The sequence below is a fragment of the Silurus aristotelis genome (assembly GCF_946808225.1).
Source record: "Silurus aristotelis genome assembly, chromosome: 27".
NCBI lineage: Eukaryota > Metazoa > Chordata > Actinopteri > Siluriformes > Siluridae > Silurus > Silurus aristotelis.
Window position 1 is genome coordinate 12433252 of NC_139600.1, and position 21488 is coordinate 12454739.

The 21488-nt window shown below is 36.2% G+C and overlaps 1 protein-coding gene across 6 annotated transcripts in view; it reads right to left on the reverse strand.

Annotated features, from left to right (window-relative positions):
• The window catches only part of LOC310721368 (A-type potassium channel modulatory protein KCNIP2-like), a 181480-nt gene that overhangs the window by 42581 nt on the left and 117411 nt on the right, over window positions 1-21488 (reverse strand). The window lies entirely within an intron of this gene.

A 21488-nucleotide genomic window follows, 5' to 3' on the forward strand; every position in this document is an offset into this window, starting at 1 on the left:
AAATTAATCAAGGAATCATTCCAGCCATAGTTACCACCACAAAGTTGATCTTTTTTTGTTTTAAATCACACCATCATCTCTGTAGTCCGCGATTTGTTGTTTGCATTCTTCTTTTTATTTATTTATTTTTAAATAGCCATTAATTCTAGATGCTACTAGACATATTTTGTACACTCTGATGTCCTTTTTAAAACACACAATAGTAACAAAGGACGAAACTGATGGAAAAAGCGATACAAGGAAGAAAGGTGGACGATATAAAGTGAAGTGACAGCTGAAATGCATCAATAACGAAGGAAAAGGTGAACGTTCGAAAACTTTGTCCTCCCCCCACCTCCAGATATTTTACTTCTAGAGAGTAATCATTTTACTGCCACCTTGAGCTGATTATTCTAAAAGCACTTGCAAGGTTGTTTCAATCCAAGGCTGAGTTTATTATCCGAGTATTATAACTCAGAGAACATCCATTTCCCAGCCGCTGCCTGGGAAAGGCATTAACCAGAGTTCACAGGCTGAGACAGACAGACAAACAGACATGTTTTTTGAATGCCATAGAGACGCTGTCTCCTTATTTGTCACAGCCTAATGAACAATTTCACACAAATTGTAGATAGAGGGGCCATTGTGCTTTTGCATTCTCAAATGCCAGAAGAGATGCCATTTTTCCCTTTTTCTTTATTTTTCTGTTTTTAGTTTTCCATTTGTTTGGCATAAAACAGTAAATGGAGGATAAATAAATGGAGAAAGGACATTCATTTGTTACAAGGACAGATAGATATATATATACACACACACACACACACACACACACACACACACACAATTTTAATTTGTAACTATGGTGTAACCAGGTGTAACCATGCGGCACTGCCATTATTTGACATTTTTGCCTCAAACTGTTTTACGAAGAATTTTCTGTGGGATGGGAATGCTGGGGGTTTTGCAAACAAGTAATAAGCAAATACTGTCTCCAGGCTGCTACAGTGGTTTTTGTACTCAATGGAGCTTGTAGACTGTGTTATTGTGCACAGCATGGGAGATAAATAAAGAAGAGAGAGAGACACAGAAAGAAGAGACAGACGGAGATGCCAGTGGCGATAAAGAGTAAGGGTCTATATTACACGAAACAGACAGACAGACAGACACACACACACACTTAAGACTTCCTAAAATGAACACGGGATGGAACTTTAAAGAGTAAAGAGCAAAGGTGATCCCCTGACAGCCCAGCCATAATTGAAGGTTGAGAGCAATTACAGAACAGTAATGGTTATTTAGTGCACTTTTCTCTGCGTTTTAAAAAAGGGCCAATCAATGTGTATGTAATTTCCCCGTTTAACAGATATTCCCAGGGAACATGTACGCACCATCAACAGAGCAGGGCCAGAAAAGAATCTCACATTCACATGCCTTATGGCTACTAATGTTCAAAGATTACCTCTTCCTGGAAGGTCGACATAATGCATAAAAGCTTCTTGACTTGGCTATGATCATACATCTCAAGTAATTTAACCGTCAAGGACTTGGCCAAAGACCAACTTTAAAATACACCTGGATCACCCCTTCAATCCTTTCTAGAAATGTCTGTGGTTTTATTTTCTAGTTCAACAGCATCCACTCCAACCCCCAAACATAAAAATCATTAATTTTACAAATGTAATTGTCAGATTTAACCTGGGAGTCTTGTATCCTGCCCATTTCTCTGATTGACTGATTCTCAAAATGTCAGTTAGGTCAACATCAGCAAGTTGACTATCCTTTCATGCTGATCTCTCTTGCATTTTGAAAGCAATCACTGCACTTGTCTCAAAAACAATGTCAAATCCACCTCTGCCGGCCATTCCACGTACGTCTTTCATGCGTACAATAGGCACTAAACACTTTATATATGTTTGCTATGCACACTTGCGATATGCCAATTTTTTTTTCTTACACATTATGTCTCAATAATTTGCTAAAGGCTCTGGAGGGTTCACAGAGTAAGAATTTCATAGTACTGTTTCCTGTACATGTGACAATAACTTAAAACTTCTTGAAAAACATTTAAGAGTCAGGTTCCTCTCAAGTTCTCTGCAATTTTCCGAATGCACCCAAAACAGGGGTACTGCAAATCTAGGCAGTGTCATGTTACACAGTAGAAGAAACTGACAATCTAAGACAAATAAAAGAATTATTACTGAATTCCAACATCGGACAATGTTCCCTATGAATTGTATTCATAATTTTATTCATAATGTGTTATTTCTTGGCATAATGCTCTATTATGTATCATAAGCATGTTTAAACACTAGAGTTAAGTAAAAATCAGTGTCACAATTATCGAACAACATGAAAGAATTCCACCAGGGTTAAAATAAAATATTAGTGTTACAATGTTCTTATGAAAATTAATGAGAAAATATTATAATGCAGTATATAACCTGATGTAAGATTAAGTCATATATGTTAAGGGATGCTTAAAAATCAAAAGGTCATAACACTTAAGTCATGATATAACATTACTGTGGAACCTCGATACTCATGACCTTGACACTCGTGACTGCTATAGTTTGTACTAATAAATTACATAAAAATCTTTAAAAAACTAATTTATTATTGTATTATTAATTAATAAGTAATACAAAGTAATTCACAATTGTTGTTGCGTTTACAGTACAGTAGATGTACAATTCCACTTGAAAAAGGAATCATCAAAAGGTGAGTCAAAACCAAGTGATTTTTTGTTACTCGCGAGGAGTCACAGAAAAATGTATAGTTAAATAATGAATGGATTACTTAACAAACATGGCTACCATTCCCTATCGCAACACCATGTAAGACAATGAGCTGAAGCAAACGTCCAAGCTCTCTAAGTTTTATTTAGAGAGGAAACAGCTGAAGTGTAATCTATCCTGGAATATTCTGCCCAGTCACTGCACCTAAATCCTATTGAACTGCTCTGAGATCGCAAAATCAGAGAGAAAAAAAACTAGGCAAGATCATCTTTGGCAAGTTTTTAAAGAGTCATAGCAAAATATTTCAGCTGAAGGTTTGGAAAAACACATTTTCTGGATGCCAAGTCTATGTAAAGCTGTTATTCATGCTAAGGGAGGATTTTTCACTGAAAATAAAGTGCAACATCTGTATGTTTATGTATTTGTTTGGTCAAAGTAAATCATCATACCATTAAATTATCTACTTTGTTGCATGTAAACAAAAGGAACACGCATGTGTCTCTCAAAAACCCTAAAAGACTAGGTGTGTCCAAACTTTTGACAGGCACTATGTATATATGCTAGAAATTATGACTGTACGTAAGTAATAACACATTTTCCATGCATTTTTAATGAGCTATGAATACTAAATTCAGGAAGTAATACAAAGAAATCAAATGAGAACAGTATAATCCTGTAGTACAGCTAAACTACAATGACTTTATGAACATACGGTATTAATTCATTTGTCACCTGTTATTACGAAGTCATACAGTATGTTTTTAACGTGTGATGACATTTAAAGTGCATACAAGGCATTATATGGGGTTATGTATGACAAATAATATGCATAATTAGGGGGCTGGAGATCTAGCTAAATGGTGTATGGTAAGCTCTAGAATCTAGTTGTAAAACTGGACATACAGATTGGAGCAAGTCTAAGCACCATTCTGACCAAATTCGGGCAAAGTGCCACCAACGTGTCAAATATGGGCCTAGTTTGAAAGTATGTTTGTGGTTATGACTTTTAAAACATGTTCAAAGTTTACATAGCGTTCATGTATTGCCTGGGTTGAGATGACTCTGCCTCTTCTTCTTTCGGCTTCTCCCATTAGGGGGCGCCACAACGGATCATCCGTCTCCATACCCCTCTGTCCTCTACATCTGCCTCTTTCAAACCAACTCCCTGCATGTCTTCCCTCACCACATCCATAAACCTTCTCCTTGGCCTTCGTCTTTTCCTCCTTCCTGGTGGCTCCATCTTCAGCATTCTCCTACCGATATACCCCATGTCCCTCCTCTGCACATGTCCAAACCATCACCATATGACTCCGCCTACTTTCCTATTTTCTGCCATCCTGTGTTTAAAAAAAAAGCAAACAAAAGTTTTATTTGGCTACAAATTATGTCCAGTCATCTTCACATTTGGCACTTGACAACTTCAGACCAGACTTGGCAAAAGTTTTCAAAGGAATTTTGAATACCCTAGACAGTTCACTCATAATGGGCCAATTAATCTGATGGCGAAGCTGAAAGAGAATCTGCATCTCAGCCATAATTTGTGCACTGGCAGAAAAACTTAAGGCTTCTTATGGACCAGAAACTGCTCTGAGGCTTTACAATAAGAGTAACGATTATGACACACACACAAAAAAATTATAAATAAAAAAATAAACAACAGGTCAAAGCATTACTAGAATCGCCACCCAGCTGCACATTTGTTCATCAAGGCCTTTTCTCCTAGAGTCAGAGAATTCCACAACTGCCCTTGGTCAAACAAACACATCATGAGTGAAAAACCTCAAGTCACTCTTGAATCCCTTTGCTTATAGTTGTGGCTCTGCTTTCCTCTGCTTTGCTTAAGCAACATTTTGTATGAGTGACTCACTGAGGCTGGGTGCTTGGCCTCCTTTAAGTGATTCTTGTAGATACATTATAATTATTATAATGCATGACAACATTTGTTCCTACAGAATTGAACATGCTCTGAATGTGCACCGTATTCTGAGCATATTATCTACTAAGTGCTTTGACTGCAAGTGTAACTACATATGAACAGTTATACAGGCTTATACCAAGCATAATAGTGTTAATACACTTTAAATGCATTTATCATGCACTAGGCTGAGGTACAGAGAAACCAAAGGTGAATATTATAATGCATTTTAATCAGTTGTACAAGTACTATGCCAGTTCAGCTTTTAAATAATTACTTACACCACCTGTATCTACAGTGTATTTATGAACATACTGTAATGCACTACATAATCTGACATTATAAAGTCATCCAATATGCATAAAAAGTGTCACATACAACTGTAATTACTTGTACACTTATAATGCATATTGATGTATATGAATTGTTCTCAAGAAACCAACATGAATAGTATTATGCATTATAATATTTCTGAATATTTCTGTATTTCTATACACATTTCTTATATCGCCAAAATACAATTAATTATTCATAGTTTGCTTCGTTATAAATCATATTATAATGTCTTTAATGTCTAGACTTTAATGAATGCAACAATAAATACTTAGTAAACATTAATACATGCTTATGCCAGGCATTATAGGGTATAAGGTGAAACCTAATATTAATCATAAAATTATTAATAAAACCTGTAAAAACACGTGACTTTTGAGAATGTTTACAGGGTCATAATATTTTCTAGTTTATTTTTGTTAAGTTCGCTTATACTAAGTTCATGTGATGATAAACATATTCAAATGAAATAACGTGACTAATAACTTAATAATAGCGTAACTAATCAGGGCACAACCCATGTGTATCCATGTACAGATTTAGTAAAACTGGATGCAAAGTCCAATTAGGTGTTTTGATGCACTGTGGCAAAACTTCAGTGATTAGAAAAGACCATTTACAACAAGCACTGCAAAAGTGTTTTTATCCCAGGGTCAGGAAATCACACAATTGTGCTCTCTCTACAATAGCATACCCCAGACAAAGGGCTTTGCTGCGCTAATATTCTTATTCTACCATGTTGTACTGTTCGCACATGAGCATTTTATGTGTGTAGCTTTGCTCATGTATTAGTTTTGCATTGTCTCGTGTAAGTCTCTGTTGTTTTATGTAGCACATTATGCCTTCATTTTACTGTGTACTGTACTGTATCTGTGTATGGCTGTAAATGACAGTAAAAGCTACTAAACTTGATATAGTTACAAAATCTTTGACTTTTTTACTTCAAAATGTAGAAAAATTAAACATTAGGTGGATACATATGCAAGACACAATGTTCTTACTCAGTTTAAAGATTAACTCAAATGACTGTTTAGTAAATACATGAGCAGCTTCAGAGAGAAAAAAACACCGCACCAAAATCACCAGTGCAGTTTGCAAAGACTCTGTTTCTTCTCTGGTCAATAAAGCTATAGTAATCAGGAGTGATACCAACCAAATCATCGCATATGTAGAACATTTACTAAGCAAACGTGGTTTCGGCACGATTAATAGAAATGTTACATATGTGCATTCTCCTTTACAGGAGATACACATCTCAAAAAGAAAAAAAAGAAATAGTTTGGAGATTTTTGACTGACCTAAAATAAATGATGTATTATAATTATGAATACATGCCATGGAAATAAAGCATTTGTGCAGATTTTCACTGTTAAAAATATAAAATCATCTTTTCTGCCAGAGTGCAACATAGCAATCCCTTTGCCGATTACCAACCGCACACGCTGGGCCAGATCCTTTTCCCTTTCTCTCTAATATCCATGAATCACCCAAACTCATGATGTGACTCATGCTGTGCAGCTTTTGCAGACCACTAGTTTTTCATTCTTTTCCTCTAAAGTCACATTTCTTCTTCATAACATCTAAGGGAGATTTTCCTTGCCACAGTCGCCATAGCTTGCTCATCATGGATAAATACACATCGTTCAACTTAACTGTTAAATTCTGCAAAGCTGCTTTGAGACAATGTCCGTTGTGAAAAGCGCTATAGAAATGAACTTTTATTCTAACTAAGAGCAAAGTAATTTTAAGAACCAAAAAGATATGCACAAAACCCCATAAAAAAGGGATTAAAATTAAAACAAAACAAACAAAAAACCCCAAACATGTTGCTTTTATTATTTCCCGTTACTGTGTGTGCTGCAATACATTTTTCACCTGTTTAGGTCTGTCAATATGGAAAATTGGCTCCCCAGAATTGTCTCCCAGCGTGGATCAGAACACGTCCGCCTACCAGATGCTCCAGCCAGTGTTGCAATGCGGTAGTGATGGCCAGTGTGAGCCAGATTTAATCAAGACAAATGCCACAGCCTGCCGTCACCTCTGAGTCAGTGGGAGAAGACGAAGGCATCTGTTTCTTTGGGGAAAAGGTACCAAGACATGGACAGCCTGAAGAGCAGCTTATGTTTGACCTTGTTCGATCCCAATTTAGGTGAACACTGACCTCTACAAATTTCTCTACAAATGCAAGAATATACAGTGCCAAAGAAGGATGCTTTCATCCAGACAAAAGCATCATATTTATCACAGTCTTCACAGATTATATATATATATATTTTTTTTTTTTTTTATGTATAAAGACAATTAAATATGCTGCAGGAAATACACTTTCTTTACTAATTAAAATGTACATCAGACTATGACTGACACTTCAGTTTTCTTCTCTTTCAGAGTGACACATTTCTTCTGACATTCTGAACCACTGGGTATCAATAAAATGTTCAAAAGATCCATCAATCAACAGATTCTTAGGTTTCTCATTGGCATCTTTGTGAAGAAAGACACCAAAGACACCCCCCCACCATGCAATTAGTTTAGCTTGTGTGGTAATGTGCATCAAGTTCGAATGATGCAGCATCAAATCCACTTTTGTCTTATTATTAACGGTTAAAATTCCTCTACTGTCAAAATAACTGACTGCAATGGCTTCAATATAAAAAGCTAAACCTACAGTGGCGTGCACAAGTTACTCCCTTTGAACTGTTCCACATTTTCTTGTGATTTGACTTTGGCTACTACCTGGAACAGAAATAGACTTAATAGGATCGTATTCTTTGAATCTACACAAAGTGCATAATTTTCAAAATACATAAAAAAAAAAAAAATTACACTATATGAACAAGTACTTGGGCCACCTGACTTTCCAGCCATATGCGGTTCTTATGTGGCAAACATTTGTATTGGATGATGTTCCCATGTGATTCCATACTTTTTACTTATCCTGAAATTACAACTGAACTACACGATGTGGCTAAAAACACCTGACCATCAGATTTGTATATGGTTTAAGAAGACGCCATTAAACATTAAGTCACCATTTGTTTATAATAACCTCCACTCTTTTGGGAAGATGCTTCACTAGATTTTGGAGTGTGAAGATTTGTGCTCATTCAGACACAAGTGTTTTAGTAAAGTCAGGTACTGATGTAGGCGAGGTGAGGAGGCCCTGGTGTGTTGTCAGTGTTCCAGTTCATGCCAAAGGTGTTCAATAGGGTTGAGGTCAGGGCTCTACAGCAGGCCACTCAAGATCTTCCACTCCAACTCATTGCACTGTAAGCCATATTGTCATGCTTTGTGCACAGGTGCTTTGTCATGCTGGGACAGGTTTGGATCTCCTATTTCTCCCAGTATATTACGTTATTCTCTCCTGAAATATAGCACTTAAAAAAGCGATCCCTTTTGCAACTTTTATTTCTGTAAGAAGTAGAAAAAAAAAAAAAAGTCCTATTCACCACTCATCTGCTTTTCTCACTTCTATTGATTTTTCAAATTGCTCACTCAATAGAAAGGCCAAGATAACAAGACTGCACTTCCATCCCCATCAGTCCACCAGGGAGATGAGAGAGAGAGAGAGAAAGAAAGAGAGAGACATGCTTTTGGAAAGGCGTGTTTTCGAGTTGATAGGCGAAAATGGTGATGATTGCTTTCTGCTGAGCATTACTGCAGTGCCACTGGGCTGACTCGGATATTGCATTGTGTTAAAGACACACTTCCAAGGAATCTGTCAGGAGATGAATAGCAAGACAAAAGCAACTTGAACAGTAATTAATAATAATAAAAGGGTTAAGTATTATTTCACAGAAATGAGCATTACTGGGAAGAAAGTTAAAGCTTTTGTTACGTGTTCCTACATTTATCATATTGATTCAGGCCACTCGCATCCAATCTCATGATTCCATTGCAACTTCCTCCACACAGATGTCAGAGTATTCATTTACCGTTTTATTACTGTTCCCTTACATGCTCATGTTGTATTATGACCAGAACAAGCTTACATTCATCACATAAAAATCTGCCTCAGGTATCAGCCGCATTGTGTATTTAATGTGTACTTTACAACATTATACATGTTATAGTCCTTGATTGCTGTTCTGGTCATTTGTTTGCTCTTTCCTCTTAATAAATAGACAGTTGAATGATTTAGGCTACTAGATAAAGGATTCTTATGTACAATATATAATGAAATTGACTGTTTTGTTTAGCTTGTTATACTAAATTATCTTAAGCAGGCCACTCAAAATCTACTCCAAACCATGTAAAGCATATCTGCATGGAGCTGGCTTTATTCAGAGGGGCACTGCCATGCTGGAACAGGTTTTGGTCTTCTAGTTCGAGTGAAGGAAATATTTCATTCTACTGCATCCTTTATTTGACATCCTATACAATTCTTTGCCTCCAACTTTGTGGTACCAGTTTGGGAAAGAATCACATATGGTGTGGAAAAGAGTGGTGTTCCAATACTTTTGACAATATAATATATATATATATATACACACACACACACACACACACACACACAGGACTTTACATTTTACTTAGACTTTATGAAAAGTCGACACAAACAAACAAACACAAAGTGAAACGTTTCATGGCTCGAACAGCATTAGACAAAAATCTGCATAACATTCAAGAAATAAAGCCATACTGAAGGAGTCTATGGAATACATTTTTACTGTTAAAGGGGTCTCTAGGTACAAAATGGTTGAGAATGACTGGTACGGGGGTGCAAGTTCACATTTTATATAAAAAAAATAAAAAATAAATAAATATGTAGAAGAAAAAAAAAAAAAAAAAAAAACAGGCAATAGCTGACTGACTGACTTCTATTCATATCTCAGTACTACCAAGCAACCATAGCTGGGCTCTGGAGTAGAGGTCAACCGATATGGGTTTTTCACTGGATGTCGATGCTGATATTTGGATTTCAGGGCAGCCGATGGCCGATATAATCCCTTGCCTACCTGTAGCTTAAACTACAGCTGCTTTAAAGGCTCACTGACAATACAGTTCCAATAGGTTATACTCATTCTCTCTCCAAATATAGCATCATATTTAACCAATGAAACATATAAGGCTAGATCAAAAAAAGAATGATTAGAACCCAAAGCCCGTGACACACAAAGCTGATAGTCGGCCGTTGGCTCTGGTCGGGCTCTGTTTTTGGACGATTCTGCATGTCGAATCAGAGGCGGAGCTAATCGGCGAGAAAGAATACTCCGATTACTTAGCTTAGCGAATGAGCACAGAACAGGCTTGTTGTCATTCTTGTGTTTGCAACTTAGCAGACATGATTGAAAAATGCTACACAAATCCGTTCGTACTGATCGCAGCAGGTGTCAACACTGCTGGTTTTATATATTCACAATTCTAATTTTTCTGGTTTCCCTGTTTGGATGCCAAATGCATACTGTTGCCACCTGCGGTATTGTGAGAGTTATGTTCTCTCCTGCAAGTTCAGAATGTACATGCAAAATTTGGTGTATCAGATGCGCCTGCCTAATAATTTGCAGCACAATCGGCCGATGCCGATTGATAAAAAAATGGCAAAGATCGGCCCAATTAATCGGTTGAATAAACGTCATTAACTGACTTTACTACTGCCCTTGTAAATGAGCACAAATTTTATAGGAACATCTTCCCAGAAGAGTGGAGATTATTATAAAAGCAAATGGGGACTAAATGTGGAATGGGATGTTCAAAAAGCACATTCCAATCTCATGGTTAGTTGTCCACAAACTTTTGTTTGTACTTCATTAGACACTAAAGAATATATGTCCTTGTATCCTTGTGTGCGGACTGGATGCAGACCTAATGCAGGCATGCAACCGAGTTTATTTACTATATGCTGCAAAAATGATAGATCTCTATTTTTTTTTTATATTTTCATAAACTGCATCGGGTCAGAGCTAAAAGTAAACGTTGCACAATCTGTCTTTCAGCATGAAGGACCCAGAAGCACTTGACAAAGTGTTAGTGAACGTCTGTCAGAGAGACACGGACCCCTGGTGGACACAAGCAGTGACAACTGTGATCCTGTAAACATTTTAATTATTTTCTTTTAAATGTAAAACATTTCTCATCACTGTCAGTATCAGGTGTGTAAACTTATTCCTTTATTTCTACATAAAGTGCCACTAGAGTCATTAAACTTTCACTTGTGGAACTTATTAACCACATTAATCATTCTGACAGACCAGATTTGGCCATTTTTAGACAATATATTTCGATTATAGTGTGTATAAAGCTACTTGATTTGCGACTAGGAAAGTGTTTTAAAATATAACAAAAATGACTGATTTTGTTGACATTTATAATGCATCCATAAGCCAGAATTATTTATTAAAATGCATGGAATGCATTATTTAGGCACTGCACAATTTACATAAAGCAGCTTAGCACAGTTAAGAGAAATAAAAGGGGGAAATCACTATATTATTAAATAAACAAATTAATTGATGTTATGTCTCACTTTGTTATCTATCTATCTATCTATCTATCTATCTATCTATCTATCTATCTATCTATCTATCTATCTATCTATCTATCTATCTATCTAATAGAATAGAATAGAATAGAATAGCCTTTATTTGTCACATATACATTACAGCACAGTGAAATTTTGTTCTTCGCATATCCCAGCTTGCTTGGAAGCTGGGGTCAGAGTGCAGGGTCGGCCATGATACGGCGCCCCTGGAGCACAGAGGGTTAAGGGCCTTGCTCAAGGGCCCAAGAGTGGCAGCTTGGCAATACCGGGCTTGAACACCCGACCTTCCGATCAGTAATCCAGCGCCTTAACCACTGGAGCTACCACTCCCCCCAATAATATATCAGTATATTTAATATCAGTCAAATGGCAAAGACCTGAAAGAAAAATATCGTCTAAAACTAAAGTTTCCATTAGATAAATGTTCAAACTGTCACTTAGCAATAGCCATCAAAAAATCTATCTAAATTTATGTAAGGAAATACACTCACCCTCTCCAAACAGCCAGTATGAAACTGGAAAGAGAATGAACACCAGCAGGATATACACTCCCCCGATACTTTCCCCAGCAGGCACCATGGTTTCCAAATGGGCTGGCAATCTGACTTCAATCCACTTCCAGTGTGTATTCACACTTTCTGACATTATTAAGTCTCTCCGTGTGTTTATAAGAACAAAGATTTGCAAATAAGGCAACCTTCTATCTACACACACACACACACCAACACCAACACACCCAATGACAATCTGCTGCCGGTATTACCTTCAGTACTTTCCATTTTGACTACCTATATCAGATCATGGACACTGACATTCAACAATAGCCCTTGTGACATGTTTTTTTTTTTTGTGAGGCTTATCTTTTTTTTTTTTTTCTTTTGGTAGAACCATCAAGGCCTGTTGTTTATCCTAGATGTACTGGTCTAATGCTAGTCATGACAGATGTGTGGTAGACCATAAATTGGTCTCTTCAAACACAATGTTTTTTCATTGCGGCCCTTTGTATAGCCGGGATGGATGAGGGTGTGGGAGAGTTTCCCAGCCTGAAGTTATGAGAGTATTTATAGAACATTATAAAAAGTAAACATTTTCAGTCATTCAGTTATCTTCTGTTTCAGTCATTACAGTGTATTTTCAGGGTAAACCAGTATCAGGAAACTGGTCAAAGTATCAAGGACTAAAGTAAAAAAATACATAATTGTGAACACACACACATGCATTTTTGCGACTTCTCAGCAAGAGCTGAATCAGATAATGTGTCAAAATCTGGTGGAAAATATCTTAGAATATCTGTTTGTTTGGTCTTTAGTCACATTGGTGACATGACTCAGCCTCACAGTTTAATAATGAATTATTTCGAAGTTTAAAAAGAAAAGAAAATCCTGTAAATAGACAATATTTACCAATAACTAGAATCAGAATTTAATTTGATTGGTTAATGGAGGTAATGCTAGTCTAAACTCACATTAGCAAAAAAAGCGGGAGAGCAGAGACTAGCAGATGTGATGCCATAGTGAAGCATAACACCTAATTTATGACATTTATTATAATGGCATTTGGCAGATGCCCTTATCCAGAGTGACATACAATAATCTTATTTATAAAGCTGAGAAGTTAATGGTTAAGGGCCTTTTCCTTGAGGTCGCAGCAGGAGGAGGCTTAATAGCAGCAGGATTTGAATAAAATCATGTTGATGAATATTAGATGTATCACCAAAAAGACCTGAAATAAATATAGACTATTGGACTAAAATGGACATTGGCTAAAAGTTCCATCAGTTACTTCCATCAGTGAAGGTCCATTAACAGCATATTACATTACACTTAGACTTTCACCAGCATGGTTTTCAAATGGGCCAACAATCTGCCTTCATTCAAGTCTCTTCATATCTGTGTAAGATCACAATTTGAAACTTGTCACCTACTGTACACTTCGAATTATTAATATGATCGCAATAATATACAGAATCAATTAATTTCATTGAAAGAAAGAAAAAGATCAAATCAATTTGATGAATGTAATAAAATTGTAAACATTACAATACAGGCAAATACATTAAAGTTGATTTTTTTTGTTGTTGTTTGTTTGTTTTGTTTTAAATGTGTAATCCAATTAAACCAGTTGAAAGGGTTAATCTCTAATTAACTTGTATTGGAAGAGCTCTAAGTATCAAGAAGCAATTGATGCGACCCATGCTGTGCATTACATTTGTGTCTTCCCTCTTTTCCAGGGGTGGAACATGTGCACCGACACAAACACACCAAATGGCGATCTACAGTTGACTGCCTACCGATCCGTACCTATATACGATCTAGCTGGTCGTGTTGGGATTTTAAACTTGGCACCTTCTGATCAGAAGCCCAACATATTAATCAATAAACTACAACTTTACCATCACCACATTTCTTACAGACACGCTTAGTTAGTGTTGCTATGATTGATGTATACGGTCCTTCCCATCCAGAGGAAAACCTATAACTCAAAGTCAGTGGTGGACAGTAACAAAGTAAATGTAATTCGTTACTGTAATTGAGTAGCTTTTACACGTATCTGTACTTTACTAAAGTATTTCCACTCGGGGAGACTTTTACTTTAACTTCACTACATTTAAAGTCAAATATCTCACCATTTACTCGTCTACATTTTGCGAAATCAGACGTTCCTTTTTATTGATAAGCGGATAAAAACGCAACTAGTCAAACACGCAGCAATCCACCAATCAGGATCGAGCATGTGCTCTGTTTTAAACTTGTACTGATTATCGCTTGTTATCTCCTTACACTAACATACAGTTCAGCATCAGTTCTACAGCAAGCAGAACATTTTGAGAGGAATAAATGATGGAAAAATCTCCTGACTCGAACTCGCCACAACACACGTAGCCTTATTTGCATTATTAATATTTAAGTACGGTAGTTAAAAAGAAGGTTTGTTTGACTTATTAACATCATTCATTTAATAGACTGGTGCTCTAACAGTAACATTAGAGTCTTTTTACATAAACTGAGTTTTGTCTTGTGACAAAAATGATAGAAACATTATAGTCACAATAAGTCATAGTACTTTGGATATTTAAGTACATTCGAAGGCAAATACTTTTGTACTTTACATACACACATACATATATACACATATACAGTACAGACCAAAAGTTTGGACACACCTTCTCATTCAAAGAGTTTTCTTTATTTTCATGACTATGAAAATTGTAGATTCACACTGAAGGCAACAAAACTATGAATTAACACGTGGAATTATATATGGAATTATATACATAACAAAAAAGTGTGAAACAACTGAAAAATGTCATTCTAGGTTCTTCAAAGTAGCCACCTTTTGCTTTGATTACTGCTTTGCACACTCTTGGCATTCTCTTGATGAGCTTCAAGAGGTAGTCACCTGAAATGGTCTTCCAACAGTCTTGAAGGAGTTCCCCGAGAGATGCTTGGCACTTGTTGTCCCTTTTGCCTTCACTCTGCAGTTCAGCTCACCCCTAAACCATCTCGATTGGGTTCAGGTCCGGTGACTGTGGAGGCCAGGTCATCTGGCGCAGCACCCCATCACTCTCCTTCTTGGTCAAATAGCCCTTGATGCCTTCAGTGTGACTCTACAATTTATATAGTCATGAAAATAAAGAAAACTCTTTCAATGAGAAGGTGTGTCCAAACTTTTGGTCTGTACTGTATATATATATATATATATATATATATATATATATATATATATATATATATATATATATATATATATATATAAAAAAATTTTTACAGCAAAAAAACAACCATTCTGCTCCTCGCTACATTCAAGTGAAGACAAACATTGGTTAAATGAGAGCTGTGGTGAGAATACAAGCCAAACCCCACAGTTCTGGCAAGAGTGTGTGTGGAGTATTGGGTCTCTCACTGTGTGCTGCTAACTATTGAAAACACCTTCCTTGAAAAGGTCCGATGTGCAGGCGAATGGAACACTGAACTGCGTAGCATCACATATACAGTAGTTCTCATAGATCTCATTACTTTTGATGTTTAAGTCCATTTTGTATTTGTATTGTGTCTTTCATTAAACACTTATTTGCATTTTATGTACTCTTGTGTTGCTTTATGGTCATGGAGAAATTTCGTTCTGGTGATAATACGTGATAGAGAAACGATAATAAAACACACACACGGACACACACACGCATCTCAATAAATCTAAATATCAATAAAAAGTTGATTATTTTAGTAATTTAATACAGAAAGTGAAGCCGGTATATTATATAGATTCATCACACACAGACTGACATATTTCAAGTCTTTATTTATTTCAATTTTGATGATTTTGGCTCACACCCAAACTTCAATCTCAGAAAATTATAATATTGTAAAAAAATTCAATATTGGAGACTAAATGTGTCACACTCTAATCAGCTCATTAAATCCACAAACTTAGTGATAGTCTAATTTATTGAGATGCACCTGTACTTATACATATTTACCAGTTTCTCACAATGACTTAACATAGAGCCCATTACGATAATGTTGAAAATATAAATGTAAAAAGAAGGAAGCTTTTCATAAATATTTATAATATCAAATGCTTAAATAAATTCAACAAACCCTGTGACAGATTTAAGTTTCATCTGCCAGATTCTGTGATATATATACATATATATATATATAAATAAAATCTAGAAGATAGTCTAGTAAACAAACCTGATAGATGATAAAGAGGAGCTTGTGTGTGTGTGTAAGAGAGAGAGAGAGAGAGAGAGAGAGAGAGAGAGAGAGAGAGAGAGAGAGAGAGAGAGAAGGCTTATTAATTAGTAATGCTCTGTCACATTGTGAAATCCTAAGATCTTGTGTTTCAGGTCTCGGCTTAACAACCTGGCCTTGCCAAATTCTCTTTTAACATAGACAGACAAACACACACACACACACACACACACACACACACACACACACACAAAAACAGAGTCAGTATAAAAGTGCAGTGCAGCATCGGTGCTCGTGCTGTATACAATCACCTTCTTTCGCTTCTCCTTCATTCTCTTCAAATCTCTCATGCCTTTTTTTCTTCCCACAGGCTTATAATTTTAACTATTTTAGGTCACTGTGAGCTAAATAAAAAATAATTCAACACCACACAAATATTTACAAAACATAGAAACATTTCAGTTCCCAGTACAGTAAGCTCCAACATTCAGGGAAACAGCAGTAAAACAGCGAGCCTTATGGCCAAATGAAACCTTTATCCAGTTAAAGAAAAGTGCACCGCATCATTTATTAATAAATTCAAGATGAACATGTGTTGGCAAATTGCTGTGCTATTTATAGAAATAGAAAATAGAAAGGGTTTCTATGTATATTACCTTGATTACATCATGCACAACAAAGTGAGGGCGTTTTAAACTCTGTTTGATGTAGGCATATTTTCACACATTATTTAAAAGACACACAAATGCTCATATTTGAGCATTTCTCTGCTCTGTGTGTATCTATAGCACAGCCGTTGTTTTTCAGTTCTGTTCATTAACTAATCCGAAAACGGAGCTGTAATAGCATCTGCATGTCACTAGAGGGCAGTACAGACATGAGACAGACCATGGGTTGCAACAGATTAACAAAGATTAAATTTATATATATATATATATATATATATATATATATATATAATTTCTCTTTTTCCTTTATATATCATTTTTTTTCTTTATATATATATATATATTTTATGTTTTGTGTATCTGTCCCACACTGTCTTGTGTTGTACATGATGCAATGATATAAACTCACTGGCCACTGGCCTTATTAGGTACACTGCTCGTTAACGCAAATTTCCAATTAGCCAATCACATGGCAGCAACTCAATGCATTTAGGCATGTAGACATGGACAAGACGATCTGCTGCAGTTCAAACTGAGCATCAGAATGGGGAAGAAAGGTGATTTAAGTGACTTTGAACATGGCATGGTTGTTGGTACCAGACGGGCTAGTCTGAGTATTTCAGAAACTGCTGATCTACTGGGATTCTCATGCACAACCATCTCTAGGGTTTATAGAGAATGGTCCGAAAAAGAGAAAATATCCAGTGAGTGGCAGTTCTGTGGGCGCAAATGCACTGTTGATGCCAGAGGAGAATGGCCAGACTGGTTCAAGCTGATAGAAAGGCAACATTAACTCATAACCATTTGTTACAACCGAGGTATGCAGAAGAGCATCTCTGAACGCACAACACGTCGAACCTTGAGGCGGATGGGCTACAGCAGCAGAAGACCACACCAAGTGCGACTCCTGAAAGCTAAGAACAGTAAACTGAAGCTACAATTTGCACAGGTTTACCAAAATTGGACAATATAAGATTGGAAAAACGTTGCCTGGTCTGATGAGTCTCGATTTCTGCTGTGACATTCGGATGGTAGGGTCCGAATTTGGCATCAAGGCTGCTGGTGGTGGTTTAATGGTGTGGGGGATATTTTCTTGCCACACTTTGGGCCCATTAGTACCAATTGAGCATCGTGTCAACGCCACAGCCTACCTGAGTATTGTTTATGACCACAGTGTACCCATCTTCTGATGGCCACTTACAGCTTCTGTCATAAAGCACGAATCATTTCAGACTGGTTTCTTGAACATGACAATGATTTTACTGTACTCAAATGGCCTCCACAGTCACCAGAACTCAAGCCAATGGAGCACCTTTGGGATGTGGTGGAACGGGAGATTCCCATCATGCATGTGCAGCCGACAAATCTGCAGCAACTGCGTGATGCTATCATGTCAATATGGACCAAAATCTCTAAGGAATGTTTCCAGTACCTTGTTGAATCTATGCCACAAAGGTTTAAGGCAGTTCTGAAGCCAACCCGGTACTAGTAAGGTGTACCTTATAAAGTGGCCGGTGAGTGTGTGTGTGTGTGTGTATATATATATATCTCACAGTTGTGTTCAAAATAATAGCAGTCCAACATCACTAACCAGATCATTTACTGTTTTTGGTAAACATTATACAATACAAATATTTTACTAGTAAGTGTGATAAAGAAATCAATAACCAACAGACCCAACTGTAATGACATGCAAGTTGCTGATTCTGTGTAAATGAATCATTAATCTTAAAAAGAGTGTGTTCGAAATAATAGCAGTGTAGAGTTCAATTAGAGGTAAATTATTATGTTTAAAAAACAGGTGTCAAACAAGTCCCTTATGTACAGACGATCGCAGCAAATATTGTACTGTGCATTTCTCTCTGAAGATTGGAGTAAAATGGGTCGTTCCAGACTGTTCGGAAAGACAGCATACTTTGATTAAAAGTTGATTAGAGGGAAAAGCATATAAAGAAATAAAGAAAATGATAGGCTGCTCAGCTAAAGTTATATCAAATGCGTTTAAATGGCAACCAAAACCGGAAAGTCATGGAAGAAAATGGAAAACTATCATTCGACCAAATCGAAGAAAAAGCAAAATTACAAAGACTCGGCCAATGAGCAGCTCCAGGGTGATCAAAGAAAGTCTAAAGTTACCTGTGAGTACTTTAACAATTAGAAGACATCTATGTGAAGCCAAGCTTTCGACATGAAGCCCCCGCAAAGTCCCACTGTTGAAAAAAACATGCTGGAGATTGTTTTTTTTTTAGGTCTAGACCGTCTGTCAAACGTCCCCCAAACACTAAATTCAAGCTACAGTACACGGAGCACAGTGACGCATGGTGGCACAAGCATAATGACTATGGGATGCTTCCAATACTACAGTGTTTATACACTAAACATTTGACTTTGTAAAGAATCATACATATACATACATATATATATACATACATATATATATATATATACACATATACATATATATATACATATACATATATATATATATATATACATACATATATATACATACATACATACATACATATATATATATATATACATACATATATATACATATATATATATATATACATATACATATACATATATATATATATACATATACATATATATATATATATATACATATATATATATATATATATACATATACATATACATATACATATATATACATATACATATACATATACATATACATACATATACATATACATATATATATATATATATATATATATATATATATATATATATATATATATATATATTAGGGATGCACTGAATATTCGGCCACCGAAAATTTACTTTCAGTTTGTTGTGATGACGCAAACAGAAACCGCTGCCTGCACGTGCATGTCTAAAACAACATGTCTGCGGTGTGGCCGTGTTTCAGTATATCTGAAAAAGACCCACGGATAGCGATGTGCAAAACATGTAATGCCGAAATTTCGTCTGTAAAGACTTTCTCCACGTCGGGTTTAATTTATCACCTGAAATCCAAACATCCCGATCGCTGTACTGAATATGAGAGAAACGCGGCACAGAAAAGCAAAACCCCTCCGAGCACGCGCACTCCGTCTGTGGTGGACCTTTTTTGAAAAGGCAGGAAGTTTCCCCGTGATATTGTTGTATTGTTGTATCTTTAAGCAGTTGCACTTGTTCTGAATGCACTTTGTTTTTATAAAAGAACATATTTAATATTTTACAACTTTTCAAGAAGCCAGAGGGCCTGTACATTATTATTTAATGTACACATGAGTGCATTTAAGTTAAACATTGTTTGAATTTTAATTAATTTTATCCTGTGCATTGTTGAAATGTGCTATAAATAAATATTTTCATAATTTGTAATTGATTTCTTCTTTGAAACTTTAATATTTAAATTTATGCAATTGAAATGCCTTGATTTTTAGTAAGTTTAGTACACAATCATAGCCATAAATGCAATGGTATATATTATATTTCTATGTCACGGTGCCTCAAAAAAAGTTTAGTAAAGAAAAGAAATGAATTAACAGTAGGTGTTTACTATCACTCTCGCTTAAACCAACTAAATAACACTTAGTGTTGTGAAGCTTTCCTCTAAAAGAATATCACATTCAAATACACAAATCAAATGCAAATGCACAATGATACAAATACTGTATAAAAGTAGTTGAACAAAAGACTTTTATTTTGGTATGAGAGAAAAGAGAAAAAAAAACCTTAGAGCTCAAAACAACAAAAAGAGTCAATAGATTATATACAGAATAAAAGTATCAGAAACAGCTTTGTACTGAACTCAAATGGATAATGTTACACCTAGTTGCGGTAATACACGTATATGAATTAAAACAATACTCGAAAACAAAACCTTCACCTTACAAGTGTGTAAAATGTCCTTGACCAAGCGCTTAGATTTCGTTGGGGCCCAAAATACGATGGTGCACTTACAGGCAGTCAGGAATGACTGGTGAATTTAGCATTGAACAGTCGATTTACTCACTCCGTCCTCCACTCTGCTACAGTAAAAACTCACCAAACGCACAGATAAATGGTTTTGGTCGGTCTTTCAGCAGGATCCAGAATCCAGTCCGACGCTGATGAAAAGTCACGCGTCTCCCGCCAGAAAATGGCTACTCACTCCAAGCTCGGGAAGATCAGCCTCCTCGAACTTTTAACACGTGGACCTGTCCCGGTTCGACAAAGAGCTCCGTAAATCCTTTCGGGCTGTTTGTAACACAACTCAGTCCGGAAATTCCACGGAAAAGAATTGTAGAGAAAACCTCCAGTCTTTTTTTTGTTCCTGCCGGCAAAAAAAAAATCCAAAAAGCGGTAAAGAAACCGGAAATCTCTCTCAATCTCTCGCGCCGACTATATTCTTTTTCCAAACCATATCCGGTTTCTCCCCCCCCCTTCTGCTCTCTGTCCATTCTAATTGGCTGATTAACAACACACCATAACTACATAGAACACCTCATTGGTTATCATGGGAATGACTCAATTTACATGCAACATTTAAATTCTTAAATATGTACAAAGTGATATTGAAACATATCCAAAATATGTATATATAATAATAAAAAATAATAAAATAGAAACATGCAAGAATAATGATACAGGTGATAGTAATGACTATTATTGGACGGGGTAATACAACAGAGGGCAGGGCGGACATTGTCTGGGTTTTGTGGGATG